General features: G+C 38.0%; 1 pseudogene; it reads right to left on the bottom strand.

Moving 5' to 3' along the window:
- Positions 1-2,567: 2,567 nt before the first annotated feature.
- LOC111985984 (2-dehydro-3-deoxyphosphooctonate aldolase-like) lies at positions 2,568-21,225 on the bottom strand (annotated as a pseudogene).
- Positions 21,226-21,447: the final 222 nt, after the last annotated feature.

The raw sequence follows: 21,447 nt of genomic DNA, 5'->3' as shown, positions 1-21,447 counted from the left end.
TTGTTGGCTTTATTTCGTGCCAATTTGCTTGTAATTTAAGCACTTAATAACCCTGTATTTAGGTGGGATTATTGTAAAGGTAGTGTGTGAGGAGATGTGAAGAAAAGCTCAAGTACGTACAAGAAGACAGAGTTTCGCGGCTAGTATTCGCGGGTGGCCCGCGGCTGCAAGTCGCCAACTTCAGGCACGTGAGATGCACGCAGGGAAGCTGAAGGGTCGCGCAAGCTGTCGTACTACAAGACAAAAGTCCCAGGCTAGCCAGGCCGTTACGTTGCGACTTGGACAAGCCGTGAGACCAAGCCGCCAATTTACCCTGTTTGGCAAAAACTGTCTCTTCGTATTCTCATCACACCTCACTATATATAGACCATTATACCCACTAAATTAAGAGAGCTTCCAGAGAGAATTTTGTGAGAAAAAACCCTAGAGAAAAACAAGATTGCCTCATCCCCAATCTTTATCTAAGAAACTCTACAAATTCCTCTACTTTCTTCCTCTCCATTGTCATACCCTTAAGAGGTCTTTTACCAAATCCTTATCTCACCACACCCATGTCTGTGAGAAGGTTTATTTGGTGCTGAGGGAAGCAGTTTGGAAGGAACCAATATACATTGGTTGATACTATGGTCAAGTAGCGGAATCCGGGAAGCTAAAGAAGAAATAAGTTCGGCGTAACCTCGTTGGAGTAAGAAGCTTGGAGGGCTTAGGTACTTGGGTAAATTAGGCTTAGAGGGTCTTCTACTGTTTATGTATCCCAACTATATTTTTTAGTGAATTATATCACCGCTTGGAGGACAGCGGAGAGGTTTTACGCCGAGGACTTCGATTTCCTCTTTGATAACACATCATGTGTTGTCCGTGTGTTTGCATCTTTCTTTCCTTTATCTTTGCCTTATATTTACTGCTGTGGATGTGTTTATATTTGGCTTAGATTGGTTATCAATTCTGTTATAAGCTTGATATCATATTCCGCACATTAACTGTTTGATATAAAGCTTGAATTGGTATTTTTGTAATTTGGGGTCTAAACATTCAAGGGTGTTTCATACCCATATTGAATTTTCAAGGCTTAACATGGTTTAGGCTCTATTAATTATTCTAACAATAGATTTTACAACAAACAAGCTTTAATGTATTAATTAATCTAACAATAGGCTTTACAACAAGTTTTTGTAAATTAATTAATCCTATAATAGGTTTTGTAACATGATTAAATAAATGACAAAGTTTAGCCACAGACTTGGTTGTAACATGAGACTATAACTCTACTCAATATCTTTTTATTGGATTAAAATTTTTGACAAATTCACTATTGGACTACATTTTCTTCTTAAGTCCTCCATATTCGTAACATTTCTAGAAGATCAAAAATTAATAACTATGTGTATCAATCAAATATACAAATTAGTGTTTGTAATCTTAAAATTTATGCATAAAAAATAAATTTATGGATCAAATAGTAAATAACATCCAACAAGCACAAAATTTGACATGCGTGTAAATAATATAAAGAGCTTCTATATATATAATAAAATAATTTTTTTAAAAGAAAAAACATTCCAGTCCTTTTTCATGGCTTAAGGCAGTCGCCTTTGAGCCTTAGAGACGACTTAGTTTAGATCTAGAGACAACTTAGTTTAGAGCTCAGCTTGCCTTTCACTACCATGCTTTGTTTTGCATTCAATTTAATATCCTGTACCAGCCAACTCATTAGTTCATATTGAAGTAGATATCAGAAAGGGAATAAGTTGAGGAATGGCTACAGATAAAGAAAATAAATAAGAAGGAAGAAAGTAAAAAGGAGCTGAATGTTCAATTTATTGCACTATTATGCTAAAATGACAGAAACAGCAACAATAAATACTTGGTTCAACAACCACATGCCTGTATTTTGATAATGGGATCTAAACTCACATGAATCAGACACATCTGCCATGTCCAGGGTATTTGCTCAAGAGATGTTTACTACGACACATGAATTAACAGATATGTGACCAGGGCCGGCCCAACAAAATTTGGGGCCTAAGGCAAAAATTTTTATATGGGGCCTTTTTATATATAAATATTAATTAAATAAAATTATATAATACTAATTAAATTAAAATTAATTTGATGTAAATGTAGAAATTGATGAATAATACTAGCTCAACTAAGGTTAATTTCAAATAGAAGATTGAATATTATAGTTGAATCAAAAAATTTTAAAAGCCATGTTAGAAATGAAAAAGAAAAAAAACTAAAAATACTACAAAATATTCACAATAAATGTGATTATGACTGTAATTGATGAATTTCAACAACTTAATTTATTTGTATTTGAATTACTTTTTTATGTGATTGATGATATGTCAATTAAATCTATAATAAAATTTGTGGTATTTTTAGCATCACTCTTAAAAAAAATTACCAATTATTTAAAAAATGTTATATTTTTATAAAATTTTGAGTTTTTTACTAAGGAAGATGGGGCATTTTTTTAGTAGGGAAATTTTTTTTTTGTTGTGGGGCCTTAGGCCTAGGCCTAAGTTGCCTAGGCCTTGAGCCGGCACTGTATGTGACCTCTCATATCAAGAAAAGGGAAAGAAACTTACGGCAATTGCCACAAGCTCCTCCAGAAGTTCTTCCAAATGGCGCAGAGGCTATAGTTATAAATAAGCAGAAATGTTAAAGTTTCTCCATTACAAAGCAACCTTAAAGGAATCAAACTGTGTGAGAAAATTGCCCATGTATCTGGGAAAGCAAGATGTATAAACTCAACCATTGGGTTGGACCATCAACAGGCGAATTCAAAGGATCATCATGCACCATGCACCCAAAAGAAGCTTTAAGAAAAACAACATATGATCTAAGGAAAGATAATAACATAAAAGTTTTAAAAAAATATATACACACCTTGGAGCTCACAGCATTGTCAGATCACAATATTAAAAGCTAAAATGGATAAGATTCCCATTTGTACACTTGTAACTAATAATAAAAACCACCGAAAATTATACAGATGACAAGTCCTATGTTCCATTTACCAATATAACTTATATTTATAATCCTCATCTACTTTAATTTACAGTAACCCCGAGCATGATACAAGTATATTATTCCTAAAAAAGGCCGATACAAAAAATTTTGGTACTGCATATTATTGTACCTCCATGAAAATTCCATCAACTCCAACCGCAACTGCCGTCCTTGCAATGCATGGGATTAATTCACCAAGACCACCACTAGCAACACTCCACCATCCAACTGAATGAAAAGGCAGAAGTTAAGCTCATCACTAAGGTGAAAGGAATGATAAATTAAAATCTGCATGCTACAACAATTTGATAGTACTAAAACAAGTGGAAATCTCATGAAAATAGAACAGGATAGAAACATGGCAACAAAAAGCATTAAGGACAAGCACTCCAACTCAAGATTCATTACAACAAAACACTCATTATCCAAGACCGCCTAATATATACTGCTAACAAATAATCGTTTTCATTTCAAAGGCAGGATTATATGAAGAGGACAGAGTTTGACAAAGAAAAGCTCCTAGAAACAAAGAGTGAAAGTGTAATAAACAAGATAAAGACAGAGATAAGTGTAAGGTTTTATATGATACTTCAAGAGCATTGAAGCCTCCTAGGCATGAGGATAAACTGCTTAGCCAATCAGGGGTGAAAAGCCCTTGGATTACCCGGTAACTGGTTCTGCCGGATAGGGTCAATTGCCCGTAGGAGTTTGATTAACAGTGAGGATTGTTGTATAGTATACTTTGCGACATGCAATTAATTTGAGTGAAGTTCTCCTATGTCATCAAAAAAAAAAAAAAAAAAAAAAAAAAACAGAGCACCGAAAGGATAACAATGAAAATTGAACCATTATCAGTAATTCTAGCTACAAACAGCAATCCCCCGTAATATCCATAATTTGTTTTCCTCCAACTATCAATATAACAAAATAAGAACCAGTTCATTATGCTTTTAGCACTCCAAATAATGAAAATTTTATTTTCCAAAAACTATTTCATTTGTTTTTCACACAAACAAGAAACCGTATAAGACTCTCTAGATTTGAAGCAAAATTTTTTAAGACTATCGAACCTTTCTCCTAGCAGGCTGTTGTAATGCATGTGTGTCATCAGCTACCTGCAGTGGAACATGCAAATCAGAAAATATTATGTAGATGAAGGCAGCATTAGCCTATATCACCTTGAATATTGAGATTGAAAAGGATTAATAATTACTAAGCATGTAATTGAAGCTTAATCAGAAGGGGAAAAAAAAAAAGTTAAAAAAAATTTTCTTTGAAAATATATCGCGGGGGCAGTTGGAGGTCACTTTAAACCGTTGCTTATATGTCAACTTGTTAAATGCCTGCCATTGTGTCAAACCAATTTTTTTTTCCTCCAGTCACAAAACATGTGTACTCATGCACATTCTCCACTTGACAAAGCGTAAGCCCTCCTAGGATCCCTTGTTCCCCTCATTTATAGTTTGTTTTATATTATCCACAGATTGACCTGTTTTGCCATAAGTAGCTCCATATTCAGCTCATTTGGTCTACTTAACACTTCATCTTATTAATAATAACAAGAAGCAATTAAATAAATAAAAAACAGCTTGCTTACTTAGTTCTTGCATTAAGAATCTAATCAGGGATAACATCAGATTTAGAGAAAAAGAGTTTAAAAGAGAAAAAGAAGACACGATTACTTAAATTACATAACATCACAATAAGAGAAGCCTAAAATAAAATGAACTGTTGACTTACAACAGGAGAATTAGCTTCTCTCATCCATCCGAAATTATGCGGATCAACAATCAAATCATCTAGATGCCAAAACCCAAATACAGTGTCAATTGAACTAGACAACGAAAATATCAGCAATGCAACCATATTTGTTATCCCAATATGATCAAATCAACGACTAAATAATGCAAAACTGGTGTCAATTCCTAAAATTTTAAGGCGAGTAAGGAGGAAGGGACTGGTACAAAATGAGATTTCACTTTTAAATTGAGCATCATAGGTAGTGGAACTAGCACAAAGGCATTACCAAATGCCATAATGGATGCATAGATGGCATTGCGGCTCTACTATATTCAATATATTGTGGTTATGTTGCATCTTATACCAACTGAAAGGGCTCATAAAGTAAAAGTCAAACAGAGATTATCAGAGAAAGACAAAAATTTATGTTTTATAACTTACTATAGCCAAACATAGTTCCTCTCTCACAAACCATCACATTTGGATTTCCAGCCAATCTAATTTTCTCTGCAGAATTTACCATGACCTGCAAATATGAACATTTATCACTTAGCAGAATTCCCATAACGATACATAGATATGTATCCAAAGCCTTCAGCTAAAATATGTCAACAGAGGTTCTGACTTATTGGAAAAATATCACTCACAGAAGAAGCACAGAACTGGCCTTTCTTAATATTGACAATTTACCCTGTCTTGGCTGCCGCAGCTAGAAGATCTGTCTGTCATTGCAAGAGGTCACAAATGAACTAAAAATAAGTAGCATACCATATCCTCCAAGCTTAAGTCATCAAAATTCCATATCACAGACTGACAAGGTTCCAAATGAGAAAAATATTGACTCTTAACCTGACGACATAAAAATGCTGGAATCTGAATAATATCTGCTACTCTTCCAACTGCTTCACACTGGCAAAATAAGAGGAAAAAAATGTTGGAAATGATTCATCATATTTTGAACACCAATTCAAGAATTTCTTAACTTCTATATTAGTAGTGGCATTCATAAATCAAAAGCAGTACAGATAACATAACAAGAAGTACTGAAAATTAAAAAAAAAAGAACATTAAGCTAATGAAAAGAGCCATCTGCTTATATCATCTACTTATTGGGCCAAATTGTGATTTAACATCTCATGTTATAAGAGAGTATGCAGAGGCAACAAGGCACCAGCCACATCAAAAGATCCATCTAGGAACAGATAAACCAAGAACAATAATGCCACAACAAGAGTATTTCCTGACATATACATACAAACAGAGACACTTAAAAACAAGCACATTTACTTATCTTTTGAAAGATTAAACAGAAATTACCAGGATTGTTTTGTGCACATCAGTCAGTATAGGGATATCATATGCTAGTTTAACCTTCTCAAGGATCTGCAATCAGAAAGGACACGTAGAATATGACTGGCAATTTTATTGGTCTAGACAAATAATTGTGCTTTGTGCATATGCATCAGTAAACATTTCACATAGTCTATTAACGAGAGAGAACACTAAATAACTTCTTTTTATATAATTTATTGACAAAAAGTGAAAGTTATGCACAAAGGATGTATACACAAACTAACATAAAGAATTACATGAATGGGAGTCAACTTCCCATAAGGCATACAGATACATGTAATTACCAATTTATCACGATGCCAATAAATGCTCATCCGAACTGAAATAGAAATCCTACCAAATAATACTATTATATCTAGATTATTCCAAATTATTCACAAATTTTATACATAGATATAATTATATGTATATCTGTATATACATAGATATAATTATATGTATATTTGTATATATCAAGTTAGTACAACTGTGACCTTAAAGTATATGTTGAGCATCTTAATCGAAGATCAATAATATCCGAACAATTTGAACATTAGTGAGAAACTGCAAAACCTATAGCAAGCAACACTGCATGTCTAAAATGATATAATTTAATCTGAAGCAATATTTATGACTTTGATGTACTCTAATGTGATCTAAAGTTATAAGTTACTGCAACATTCATGGGTGACATGAACCCAAAAATAAAAAATGAAAATAAAAAAAGGCATTCACAGATGGCATGGTATAGCTTAGGATGCACGGACACGGACACGGGTACAGGTACGGGTATGATATGGTGACATGAGCAATTTTTGAAAAATTATAACATGATGCGGCAAATTGGACACCGTTACAACACGGGTACGACACGGATACGATATGGATACAACACCCCAAATGAAGTGTCTATGCATCCTAGGGTATACCTTGTCACTTATAGTTGCCTTCATTGCTATATGAGGATATACTAATTTTCTGTGCATCATTTTTTTTATTGTCAACCTTAATTAAATAATAAGAGAAGTTTTGAACATTTACTTAAGGTCAAGCAAAATATCTTCCAACAACAGAACAAGCCTTTGCTAACTATATAAACATTATGGTTCTTGATTAGTTTTTTTCTCAGGTTTGATTTAGACTTTAATCTGTTCAAAGAAACTTATATTAACATTTATGAACAAAAAAAGAAAGTTCGAACTTCATACCAAAAACTTTATAGACATCTAGCATCACCAATATACAAAATCTCAATTACAACAATGGATTAGAAAAAATAACATGAGCTAGCACCTTTAAGCCTTCAACCATGCCAGGACCCCGAAATGATTTTGAAGATGTTCTGTTAGCTTTGTCAAAGCTTGACTTGAAAACCAGCGGCAACCCAACTCTACAAAATTAGAAAGAACAATGACTACCATGGGAAAAAATCTACAAGAGAACATTTTTCAATGCAAGAGCTGAAGAATTGAAATCCTGTGTCCTTTTTCTTCCGATGAACAAAATACAGGAAACCAAGACTTAGTCCTCTAGCTACAATAACCATAATGATGGAGACGATATAAAGAAAAACCTTTTTTTTTTTTTTTTTCCTTCAATTCAAATGAAGAAACATAACTCATAACCACATTTTGAATGAGAATATAAATAAACCTGTAGCGGTATTGGGCCTGGAGGTCCATTATACATTTTGTATAATGGACCTAAGGCCCAAGCCGAGGACTAAAAGTGTCCGAGAAGGGGTAAACGTTGTCAAAAGGGACCATATTAACAAATAAAGAAGTCAGTTTAGATCATAACGACCTAAGGGGTTGTGCCGAGAATAAGAGCCACCTCAGCTGACCGAGGCCGTGATCCATAGAGATGGTCTGCTATCCGAAGAAACGTCACAGAAATACTTAATTGATACAGATAAGCACTATGGAAACTCAAGACATGGAAGGATCCTAAAATATCCAAGGAAAAAGCTGCTACCTCCGCATTAAATGCGCTGCAGCTAACTCTCTGGCCGCATTAATGTGGAGGTGATACCTGAACAGTGGATTTCAACCTTACAGCTACTACATGAAGACTTATGGGAGGTGCTGATGAGACAAGTATCAAGATCAACCATTTGGCATGCACGTGGAAGATGGGGATGAAAAGGAGGAGTATAAAAGGAAAGGAGGTAGTGAGAAAAAGGGGATTGAAAAAGTAAGGGAAAAACACTGTGGCAATCTAGAATCAAACTTGTAATTCTATTTAAGATCATTATATAAGAGCAAGTTTCCTCGGATATTGCCGAGGACACTTATTACTCACTCTATAACCATTCATTTTCAATCTTTCACTATCAATCTACTAAATTTGTTGTTTGATTAACTAAATCCCAGTTTTCTAACCCATTTCTCTACAAATTTATTGTTTTGGGCCTTTTGGGCCAAAGTCCGTTCATATCTTTGTCTAGAAATCAAAATCTGGACCTTACAATTAGCGTCGTCTGTGGGAAAGATTGGTGTTTCAGTAATTCCAACTTTCAACGATGGTAGGTTCGGGTCCGCGTCAGACGGAATCTATGGAGTCTCAACCCCATGATCATTTCCACGATCTTGAGCGACAACAAGATTGGGAGGGAAGTGTACGTACTACCCATACTAGTAGAAGTTTGGCTAAGGGTAAAAGCCACGTCTCTCAGGAGGAAAATGCCAGAAATATGCAAAAGGAGATTGATCACTTAAGGAGAAGCTTGAGCCATGAACGGCGTAGGCAAGCCTCACCGGATCCTTACTTCCTTTTTGATGGTAAGAAAGATTTCAGCTACAGATGCAGATCGAGAACTCCTCCTAGTGAGACTTTCTTGCATGATGAGGATTATCATTGTGAACGTAGAGATGGAAAATCGTCCTCGGACGGTCTAAAAAACGACGCCATGAGTAGAGCACTGAACCAGGTTGCAAAGTCTCCTTTTACACGTTGGATTGAAAGAGGGAGACTCCTTCAGCGATTTTCCCAACCCATGCTCACCATGTACAATGGGAGAACATACCCTATGGAGCATGTTAGTCACTTTAATCAAAGGATGGCCATACACTCCAAGAATGAGCCTTTAATGTGCAAAGTATTCCCATCCAGTTTGGGGCCGGTGGCAATGAGGTGGTTTGATAATTTGAAGGCAGGTTCCATTGATTCTTTCAAGGAGCTTACGCAAGCATTTGGATCCAGATTCGTCAGGTGTAGAAGGGATCCTCGGCCTCTGTCTTCTTTGTTGTCTTTGTCCATGAGAGAAGGAGAGACTTTGAAAACATATTTGGACAGATACTGGGAGATGTTTAACAAGATAGATGGTGATTTTCGATGACGTGACCATTAGCACTTTTAAGCACGGCCTACCTGCCGAGCATGGCTTAAGGAAGTCTCTGACTGGGAAACCTGTTTTAAGTATACGTCAACTCATGGATCGAATTGACAAGTACAAAAGGGTTGAGGAGGACTAGCAGCAGGATAGGGGCAAGGGAAAAGTTATCCCTCAGGAGAGGAGGGATTTTAGGTCAGATCGCTACAATAACAACAGGCCCCGAAGAGATTTTGCTGGGCAATCTTCACCTTCAGCCCCTCAGGTTGTGAACACTGTGTTTAAAGAGCCGGTGCATCAAGTTTTAGAGAAAATAAAAAATGAGCCATACTTCAAATGGCCGAACAAGATGAGTGGAGATCCCTTAAGACGCAATCAAAGCCTACATTGCTAGTACCATCAAGAGCGAGGGCATACCACTGAGGACTGTCGGACGCTATGGAGTCATCTGGAGCAATTGGTTAAGGAAGGGAAATTATAGCATCTACTGTTTTGCCCGAATAGGCAAGGTGAGCAGCTGAGGTCTGCGACCTAAGGGAATGCTTCTTTAAGACCTCCCATAGGTACAATTAATGTAATTTTCGCTGCACCAGGGAGGACTGGTTCGCAGCCCTCTAGGGTGATGTCTATAGCTCGGGCACAAGCTGAGTATATAAACTTAGGGCCGAAGAGGGCCAGAGTAGAAATCCGATCGGCGTTGAGTTTCTTGGATGAAGATAAGATAGGGACCATTCAGCCACATGACGATGCTCTGGCAATAACCCTTAGAATAGGTGGATACGACGTAAGAAGAGTGATGGTAGATCAAGGCAGTTGTGTGGAAATTATGTATCCTGATCTATATAAAAGGCTGCACTTGAACCCTGAAAATCTGACCGCCTATGACTCTCCTTTAGTGAGTTTTGATGGGAAGGTGGTTATCCCAAAGGGTCAAATCAGGTTACCAGTGCAGGCAGGTTCTGAGATGGTAGAGGTGGACTTCATAGTGGTGGACGCATACTCCCCCTACACAACCATTATGGCCAGGCCTTGACTTCACACTCTAGGGGCTGTTTCTTTGACCCTGCATCAAAAAGTGAAGTATCCGTCTGGAGATCGGATTGAAGAAGTGGTAAGTGACCAATCCATAGCTCGACAATGTCTTGTGTCTGCCATCTCGCATCAGTCAGCAGTTGAGTCCTCAACCTCGGTAAATGAAGGTTTATAGCAATTAAAATCTACACTCATGCCTGATATAGGGTTGGCCGAGGATGCCAATTGTGAAAATTTAGAGAAATTTATCATAAGGGATGATCCGGAGAAGTTTTTCCAAGTTGGAATTCAGCTACCCCTTTAGGAAAAAGAAGAATTGGTGGAATTCCTTAAAGAGAATATTGATGTGTTCGCCTGGGATGCCTACGAAGCTCCGAGGGTGGATCCGAACTTCATTTGTCATCATTTGAATGTTAATCCAGCTATCATCTTAAAGAAGCAACCCCCTCGGCATTCATCCAAGGAACATTCTAATGCTGTCAAGGATGAGGTGTCGAAACTTAAACGAGCTGGGGCTATTAAAGAGGTCTTTTACCCTGAATGGATGGCTAACACAGTGGTAGTAAAAAAGAAGAGTGGAAAATGCCGCGTGTGTGTGGACTTCACAAACTTAAATAAAGCTTGCCTAGAGGACCTTTTCCCTATGCCTCGGATTGACTAGCTGGTGGATGCAACTGTAGGTCATCATCGGATGAGTTTTTTAGATGCCTTCCAAGGGTATCATCAGATACCTTTAGCTTTGGATGATCAAGAAAAAACAGCTTTCGTCACCCTTATTGAAAATTACCATTATAAAGTGATGCCTTTTGGCCTGAAAAATGCAGGGGCTACCTATCAAAGGATGATGACCACGATGTTTGAGCCTCAACTTGGAAAAAACATGAAAATCTACATTGGTGATATGGTGGTTAAGAGCAAAGTAAAATCCGACCACGTTAATGACCTTAAAAATACTTTTGATACCTTGAGGAGGCATAAGCTATGGCTTAATGCTTCCAAATGTTCATTTAGCGTTGGATCAGGGAAATTCTTAGGCCACATGGTTACTCATCGTGGAATTGAAGTTAACCCTGACTAGATCAAGGCAATTAACAACCTGCAACCACCTCGGAATCCCAAGAAAGTTCAGAAGCTTACAGGAATGACTGCCGCCCTAAATCGATTCATCTCTCGATCAGTTGACAGATGTAGACCATTTTTTTAGTTATTAAACAAGTGGAAAGGGTTTGAATGGATCAAGGAATGTGCCTTGGCTTTCCAATAGTTGAAAGAATATCTGTCTCAGCCTCCCATTATGTCCAAACCTGAGGTATATGAGATGTTGTTTGTCTACATTGCAGTGGCATCCCACGCGGTGAGTCTAGTGCTAATATGTGTAGATGATGGAGTACAAAGGCCAGTTTACTACGTAAGTAAGTCATTGCATGAGGCCGAGATCCGTTACTTACCTTTGGAGAGGGCTATTTTGGCTGTAGTACATGCTACACGTAAGCTTTCCTACTATTTTCAATCGCACACGGTTATTGTCCTAACCCAGCTTCCGCTTAAATCTCTACTACGAAGTGCTGATTACATAGGAAGAATTGCTAAGTGGGGTACTATGTTAGAGGCTTTTGACATCAAGTACATGCCTCGCACCTTTGTCAAAGGTCAGGTTCTTGCCGACCTGGTTGCTGAGTTTGCTGAATCCTCGAAAAAAGAAAAGATAGAAGAACAGAACATGGATGAAAAATCGGTTGGAATGATCTCCGTGTAGGAACTTGTCCCCTGGAAAGTCTATATTGATTGGGCAGCGAATCATAGGGGCTCTGGAGTGGGGCTAGTCTTGACATCCCCAGAGGGCATTACGATTGAAAAATCCTTAAGGTTGGGATTCTCGGCTACAAACAATGAAGCTAAATATGAAGCCCTGCTGGAAGGGATGATCATGGTACAAAAAATGGGTGGAAAGGAAGTGGAATTGATCTCTGATTCAAGATTGATATCATGGTACAAAAAATGGGTGGAAAGGCAGTGGAATTGATCTCTGATTCAAGATTGATCGTAGGCCAAGTCCAAGGGGAGTTAGAGGCCAGAGATCCTAGAATGCAAGAGTACTTAAATGAGGTTAGACATTTATAGTCTAAATTCGAATCTTTCAATTTATTACAAGTCCCTAGAAGTAAAAATACACATGCAGACTCTCTTGCTACATTGGCAACCTCCTCGGCACAAAATCTACCTCGGGTAATTCTCGTAGAAGATTTATGTAGACCTACCGAGGTACGAAAGGCCGTGACCTATGTTCATCAAATAAGAGCGACTCCTAGCTGGATAGACCCTATTGTACTATACCTTAAGGAAGATATTTTACCAGAAGATAAGTCCGAAGCTGATAAGGTACGAAAGAAAAGCTCCTCGGTTTTGGCTATCCGAGGATCAGAAGTTGTATAAGAGGTCTTTTTTTGGCCCATATCTGCTTTGTGTACATCTAGAGGGAGTTGAGATCATTTTAGAAGAATTTCATGAGGGAATTTTAGGAAGCCATATAGGGGGAAGATCTTTATCACATAAGGTCCTTACGCAAGGCTACTGGTGGTCGAAGATGCAGAAAGAAGCAGAGGACTATGTAAAGAAGTGCGACCAGTGTAAGAGGTTTGCCCCAAATATTCATCAACATGGCAGTGTCCTTAATCCTCTTTCCAGTGCTTGGCCTTTCGCTCAGTTGGGCTTGGATATTATTGGTCATTTCCCTAAGGCAGCAAGGAATAAGAGGTATTTACTGGTGGACACAGACTACTTTACCAAATGGGTTGAAGCTGAACCATTGTCCAATATTAGGGATGTGGATGCCAAACGGTTTATTTGGAAAAACATAATAACAAGATTCGGTATCCCTCGCACTCTCATCTCAGATAACGGTTTGCAGTTTGATAGCAAGGCATTTAGAAGATATTGTTGCGACCTGGGCATAACAAATAGATATTCTACCTTGACATATCCACAAGGGAATGGGCAGGCTGAAACTGTCAAAAAAGTCATAGTAAGTGAACTTAAGAAGAGATTGGATGATGCAAAGGGAAAACGGGTCGAAGAGTTATCACACGTCCTGTGGACTTATCAGACCACGCCTCATAGGTCCATAGGAGAGACGCATTTTTCAATGATGCATGGGACTGAGGCTGTTATTCCTCTGGAAACTAGATTCCCCACTCTAAGGACAAGTTCTTTTACTCCAAGCAGTAACGATGAACTATTGGAAAGGAGTTTAGATTTAGTTGAAGAACGAAGAGAAAATGCCATGGTTCAATTGGCTTATTATCAACACAAACTCAAGCAAAGGTATGACGCCAATGTAAAGCTAAGACTATTGGCATGGGAGGATTTGGTCTTAAGAAAGGTTGTAGGAGCTGCCAAGAACCCAACATGGGGAAAGCTAGGACCCAACTGGGAGGGTCCATATCAAATAACATCAGTGGCTGGGATTGGCGCGTATTATCTTGAAGATCTAGAGGAAAGAGCTGTATCTCGTCCCTGGAATGTAAATAATCTTAGAAGATATTATTATTATTGCAAGTTTTCCTTCATCTTCTTTATGTCTACTATGCTCCTCATTTCACATCTTCACCATCATTTTAAATATCAAACAGAACCTTGGTCATGCCTAACTCCTCGGACCACATACATTGAGAAAATTGATATCTTTCAATTAATTCTCTAAGTGTTAAACAGAACCTAAGCTATGTTTGGTTCCTTGGGCCATCTGCTTTGGGAAAATTAACACGTTATGACATCATTTTAAATATCAAGCAGAACCTTTTTCATGTCTGGCTCTTCGGACCACATACCTTGGGAAAATTGATATCTTTTAATTAATTCTCTAAATGTTAAACAGAACCTAAGCTATGTCTGGTTCCTCAGGCCATCTGCTTTGGGAAAATTAACACGTTATGACATCATTTTAAATATCAAATAGAACCTTGGTCATGCCTGGATCCTTGGACCACATACCTTGGGAAAATTGATATCTTTTAATTAATTCTCTAAGTGTTAAACAGAACCTAAGCTATGTTTGGTTCCTCGGGCCATCTGCTTTGGGAAAATTAACACGTTATGACATCATTTTAAATATCAAGCAGAACCTTGGTCATGCCTGGCTCCTCGGACCACATACCTTGGGAAAATTGATATCTTTTAATTAATTCTCTAAGTGTTAAACATAACGTAAGCTATGTCAGGTTCCTCGGACCATAAACTCAATATTAATTAAAACACTACGGCATATGTTGGAGTGTTGGACAGACATTATCCCCAGCATTAGAAAGAAGCAAACTCCAGATTCCCTCTTTGGATCAAATGGTTTGTCATCATCCAATATAGATGTAGACCAAAGTCCATGAGCATCACTTAAAGCATTTTAGGGTGCCTTGGACTTAGCTGTTGTTTGATTAGCGTTTGAATGTTTTACTTAAGGTTAGAAAACTTGTAAAAATTTTGTAAATCCGAGGTATGTATTGACAATATTATGAATTCACTAGTTTTGATCTATTCCGATTCTCAAATAGAAATATGTGAAAATTGTATTTTCCCTTATATAAACAATCACACATTTTTATGGCACATGGCTATATTCAATCAATGAATAATCAGAATAATAATTGCATAAGTGAAGAAAATAACTCTTACAAGTTTGGGGGATTGAAATGTAAATTCCATTAACACATGTCTTAAAAAAAGAATGGGGAATTACATTATAGATATTGTGATTACATTACAAAAATAAGCAGTCATCGTTTTAGCTTTATCTGAAGCCCAGCCTTAGAGGTCTTGTCAGCTTGGTTAGTTGCTTCAGCAGGAGTCACCATCTCTTTATCCTTAGGATCTTCCTTGGCAGGGGCGGAGCCAGGAATTTTTGTTTGGGGGGGCCAAGTTGCGACGCTAATATATTTATCAAGACAACTTCCACACTCATACACACATATATACACACACACGCGCTTTTTATTATATATACACATTTTTTTATTTGATAAGTTATATATATACACACACCCAACCAAAAAAAAAAAAAAAAAAAAATCTTAGTATTTTCAATCAAAATTATTTTTGACGGCGATCTTTCATAAAATAAAATTCATTTTTTCCATTTTCATAGTCAAAATCTTAAAAAGTTTCATTTTAAACACAAATTATCAAATTTTATGTTAAAGTAAGTAAAAAATCTTTTAATTGAACTAATGAAATTTTCAAAAACATGAATGATCCAAAACTTGGAGAAATAAGTTAGGCTCCAAACATATTTAAAGCTACCTTGTTTTAACACATTATATGGCAACTAAAGACACATTTCATGTGTAGTTTTAGTGACAAAATTTTTTTAATGAGTCAATGACTTGTTAATCGTCACATAACGGGTTGAAAAATATAGATTTAAACATGTTTGATACCAAATTTTATCAAATATTTAATAGATATAAAAGCACATTTTACAATAAAAAATAGAATTGCGAAAAATAAAGTTATATCTTTATAATTATTAGACCAATTATTTTTTTTAAGAGCATTATTGGACTAATTCAAATATTTGGGGGGGCCAACTCTTATTTTTTAGACTAAATTTTGAAAACATAAAAATAATTGTATATATATTTTAAAAAATTTTAAAATTTTGGGGGGGCCATGGCCCCCCCACCCTTGTACGTGCCTCCGCCCCTATTCCTTGGCAGGCATGGTGACTGAAGCTAAGACCAGTTCAAAACTTTGTGAAGTTGCCCCACCTTGTGGAATCTCCATAGTTTTATCTGAGGGCTTATCCATCTCGGAGGAGGTCTCCTTGGGAGCTTCAAATTCTTTTGCTTGCTCCTGATGATTGGGAAGAGGAGGATTATGAGGCTGTGTCTCTCCAGCAGAGTCAGCGACTGTAGAGGTTGCTTCACCTTGGGAGGAGGGAAGGTCTGAGGCACGTATGGCTGGAGGAAAATAAATTTTATCTGGTTTTCTCAGCTCAAAAGAAGTCTTAACCCCAGCTTGGTTGAGAGCTTCATGCCAAGTCTGAGTGCAGTTGGTTTGACACATCGCTGGGATCATGCTGCTCAGCCTCGTCCCTAGCCTTCTCGGCCTCCCCTCTTGCTGTGCCAGCTTTTTCTCTAGCCTTCTCGGCCTGATCTCTCTACTTTTGGACTTCAGCTAACTTCTTCTACAGAGCTGCAACTTGCTCTTTAGAAGAAGCCAATTGTTCCCTGGCATTAAGCAATTGCAGCCTTTGATTCTCGGCCTGCTTTTGAGCGCTTTCCAGAGCAGAGTCAACACTCTTCCTTGCTCACTCCTCCTCTGTCAACTTTTTCCTTAAGTCCTTGTTGGACTGATCAGCAATATTGAATGAATTTATAGCTGCCACGTGTCTGGATCTCTCATCCTCCAACTGCTGGTAGCAAGAATTGATTATCTCCTCAACCCTGAAAGTAGCTTGGACAGCCTAACAGAAAAGGGTGGTCATCTTTTGAAATTATATAAAAAGAAGAAAAAAGAGAGAAGAGAAAAGAATAGAGTTGCATACCATGCCCAGATATCGTTTAAGGTTGAGAAAAACTTCTGGCCTCCTGATAGACTGCAGCTCAGCCATATCAGTTGGGAGTAGCATAGCCTCTTCCAGAGCCGAGGCCACATGGTAACCAGTACCTCCATGGAAGTCCCTGATGGATGCATCATCCCTTAAGGGCTCACCATTGATCATCGGAGCTGGAAGCCAAGCCAGAGGCTCGGATGGCTGGCTGTCTCTTCTCTTTGAGACTCTTTGCCCTCCAGGTCCAGTCCTTTGTTGCTTTGTAGCATGTTGGGGCTCTTCTTCTAGCAAAGGGCGAGATCTCCCAGCATCAACCACATCCTTACCTTTCTGCTCTCTTTTTCTCTTCGGATTAGAAGGTTCAAGCCTAGGTGGCAGAGATGGTTGAAAAGGAGGAAGAGGAAGTTTAGGAAGGGGAGGAGGAAGTTTAGGTTGAACTGACCCCCCAGGTGCATCCTTCCCAGGCTACGATTCTATTAATTCCAGCAAACTTCTTTGAGACTTCCTTTGGATGCCCATCTCGCGCAAACTAGCTGAGGTACTCTCGGGGGATAGAGATCAGTTGAATACCTCAAATTTCTCTAGGGAGTCTGACAAATTTATAACTCCCTCTGCTTCTACTTTTTCTTCTTCTTCTTCTTCTTCTTCTCTTTCTTCCTCTTCTTCCTTAGCGATGGGGTGAGATGAGGATGCTTCTACTGAGGGGATACCCACAAAAAGAGGTTGGGTGATGGGTATGCCTTCTGGGATTGGAACGCCTTTAGGAATGACAAATCCTTTGTAGGCCACACTAATACGTTGAAGACGAGGATCGTGGGATTTTATCATGCACTTCGAAGCTTGAAATGTGTGTGAAATAGGTTGGTATTTGAGGATTATGTGTGCTACTCGCAATTAGCCGTCTGCTTCATTCACAAACACCTTGAACCATAGGATTTTGTCTAGACTCGCTCTGTTGACTAGGTTGAACCGAGGTATGGTAGAACGTCTGTCTGCAAAATCATTAAAACAGAAGGGAAAATTGGTTAGAAACATAGATAATGTGAAATAGAACGGAAATATAAGCCGAGGTGTATAGATTTACGACTAGACCCCCACCTGGTGTTCCATCTCTAGTTGGACAAGGTAGGCCGTCATGCCATTCCCCAGAAAAGATTAAAAAATCTTCCTTTAACCCCTTGTTTGATGTAGAGAGGCATTGGATTAGCCTTACTTCGGGATACCTTGACTTAAGGTAGTATCCTTGCCCCTTCAAATTGTGTAGATTGTATATCCAATTGACATCATGGTGTGTCAATTCCAAGTTCATTCTCTCGTTCAGGGCTTCTATACTTCCTAATACTCTGAACATATTTGGGGCGCATTGTGTGGGTGATAATCTAAAGAACCTAAGGAAGTTCCTGGTAAGATTACCCATAGGGATGGTCATCCCTCCCTCTATAGAGGCGATCATTGGGATGACCACCTCTCCATCTTTCCTATCATCTGCCCATGCCCCTTGGGCAGCGTATCTAATTCCCACTGTTGGTGGGATCCTATACTCTGCCCTAAATCTCTCTATATCCTCCTCTGATTCAACTAAATGCTTGAAACTACCCATTTTCTAAGAAGTTATGAAAAGAAATCAAGAAGTTTGAAATGAAAAATGGAACTGAAAAGAAAAAAGGATGATGAAAAGAGAATATGTGGAAAGAAACGAAGCTAAGAGGGTTCGAGGAAACTTACAGGTTTTAAAAAGAAGGTCCTTGGACAAGTTTTTTGTATTTGTAGACGCACGAAGAAGTGAGAGAAGGAGGCAGATTCAGTGTATGAGCTCTAGAATTATGTGATTGATGGAAGTAATGAAAGGAATTGATTTATGAAGCTATTTATAGTGACACAGAAGTTACAAGTGGGAAAATTCCTGCTCGTAACCCCAGGAAATTCTTCACCGTTGGATTTGCATTGTGCCGTTGAACGTGAGGAACAAAGCGCCGTCAGAATTTAATGAGGGCGTGCTTTGGATGCCCAAGCGTCAGGGGCGTGCCTTGGGCAGTTAAAACAGGCAGTAGTACTAGCGGAGGACAAGACATGAGAAGCCCAACAAATACTCGAGAATATCAAAATCCTCCTTTCTGTCCAAAGTGCTAAAAGCAGAATTTTGAGGGGCTATTGTAGCGGTATTGGGCCTGGAGGTCCATTACACATTTTGTATAATGGACCTAAGGCCCAAGCCAAGGACTAAAATTGTCCGAGAAAGGGGTAAACATTGTCAAAAGGAACCATATTAACAAACAAAGAAGTCAGTTTAGATCATAATGACCTAAGGGGATGTGCCGAGGCCGTAGAGATGGTCTGCTATCCGAAGAAACGTCACAGAAATATTTAATTGATACAGATAAGCACTATGGAAACTCAAGACATGGAAGGATCCTAAAAAATCCAAAGAAAAAACTGCTACCTCCGCATTAAATGCACTGCAACTAACTCCCTGGCCGCATTAATGTGGAGGTGATACCTGAACAGTGGATTTCAGCCTTACAGCTACTACATGAAGACTTATAGAAGGTGCTGATGGGACAAGTATCAAGATCAACCATTGGGCATGCACGTGGAAGATGGGGATGAAAAGGAGAAGGAGTATAAAAGGAAAGGAGGTAGTGAGAAAAAGGGGATCGGAAAAGTAAGGGAAAAACACTATGGCAATCTAGAATTAAACTTGTAATTCTATTTAAGATCATTATATAAGAACAAGTCTCCTCGAATATTGCCGAGGACACTTATTACTCACTCTATAACCATCCATTTTTAGTCTTTCACTATCAATCTACTAAATTTGTTGTTTGATTAACTAAATCCCAGTTTTCTAACCCATTTCTCTACAAATTCATTGTTTTGGGCCTTTTGGGCCAAAGTCCGTTCATATCTTTGGGCTAGGAATCCAAATCTGGTTCTAACAAAACCCATATTCTTCAACCTCTTTATTATTTTCATAAAAACAAAACAACCATCTTTCTTTCTTTCTTTCTTTTTTGTTCTTAATGCAAGATTTTGTAACCTCAATAAGAACTTCCAAATAAAAATAGCTGAGAGCTCTAGCACAAACAGAACCTCCTTTCCTTGTATGAACAAGTTGGATGGTAAGGTCTTAGGTTCAAGGCCCACCGGGTGCATGATTAACTTACCAATAAAACTATCTCACTCCTCACCTATAATCACCACCATTGCTTCATTGCTCGAATCCAAGTATCCAACCCTTTGAAATAGAATCACACCTTCCCAATTCAATTTCCCCTTTTCCTCTACTCTCTAACATCCATTAAATTTAGCGGAACCTTCCTTGCTAAATTCAGCGAAGAAGAAGCATTTAACCAAACCACACTTATCATCTGATTGTACAACCACAAACCCATTTGAGGTTATTGCCAGTACTGTATTTAATGCCATGAAAGGCATTGAAAAAACCCAATCCCAATTCAGCATTGGCTGCCTCAGGTCATGCTTGATGCAAAAATCAAAAGCATTACATAGATCCTAAGATAGAGAGAGAACAAAAACCATACTTTGATGCAATAGCCTTAATCTGCTTAGCCATTCGAAAAATATGCTCCTCGGATTCAATCACATTGGGACCAGCCAACAAGAAAAATGGGTCTGCTGCCTGTTGAGATTATTAACACATTCACAAACACACATTAGATCATATATTCATCCAAAATCCAAAAGCCTAATGGTCCATGAATGACACAAGAAGTTAAAGAAAGAAGAAAACTTTTTGCAACAAATTCAAACCTTGAGCTGGTCAAAGAGCAGTGCTGATGATTCCATCTGGACCCAGATGACAATTTCAAGTCTGCATGGAAGAATTTGGTTTCAAATTACATAATTTTGAAACCCAACAAATAGAAAGAGGAAATGAATTAAGAAAAACCAAAAACAAAATTTCTACATACATTTTCTCAGCAACCAAACGAAAGATCTGACTGGAAAAATGGGTTGAGTGACTGAGTGGAAGTGTTTTATATTGTGAATGCTGTAAATGCTTCAGAGTCCCGACACAAAAACTGAAAGGATGGGTGCTTACATGTGAGTATTAGACATATGCTACAGAGGGCAATTCTCTACACATGCAGGGTCTTGTGGTGGTCAAATTGCTTTGTATCATTGCATGGTCCTTTTTGATGAACCATATGGCGATTTTCTATTATTCTTTCAAAAGGAGTATATATTGAAAAGCTGATCTATTCTTTTATGTTGAACCGAGAGTTAGTCTTCATAATGGCATAATGCTCTGCTAATCATTAACTAGTGATGCAGTTCTTCTAAAAAAAAAAAAAAAAAGAAGCAAAAAAGACATTTTTTAGATAGAGCTTTAACACGCGGGGTTCGCTTTTAATGATAATTTTTTATTATTGAATTGAGACATCAATTAATTTTTGTGTGTAAACAAGAATTGAATCCTAGATTTTTTATGCAA

The sequence above is a fragment of the Quercus suber genome, unplaced genomic scaffold, assembly GCF_002906115.3.
Source record: "Quercus suber isolate HL8 unplaced genomic scaffold, Cork oak 2.0 scaffold_361, whole genome shotgun sequence".
In the NCBI taxonomy this organism is placed as follows: Eukaryota; Viridiplantae; Streptophyta; class Magnoliopsida; order Fagales; family Fagaceae; genus Quercus; species Quercus suber.
The sequence above is the reverse complement of the archived record's forward strand: the minus strand, read 5'-3'. Positions and strand labels throughout refer to the sequence as shown.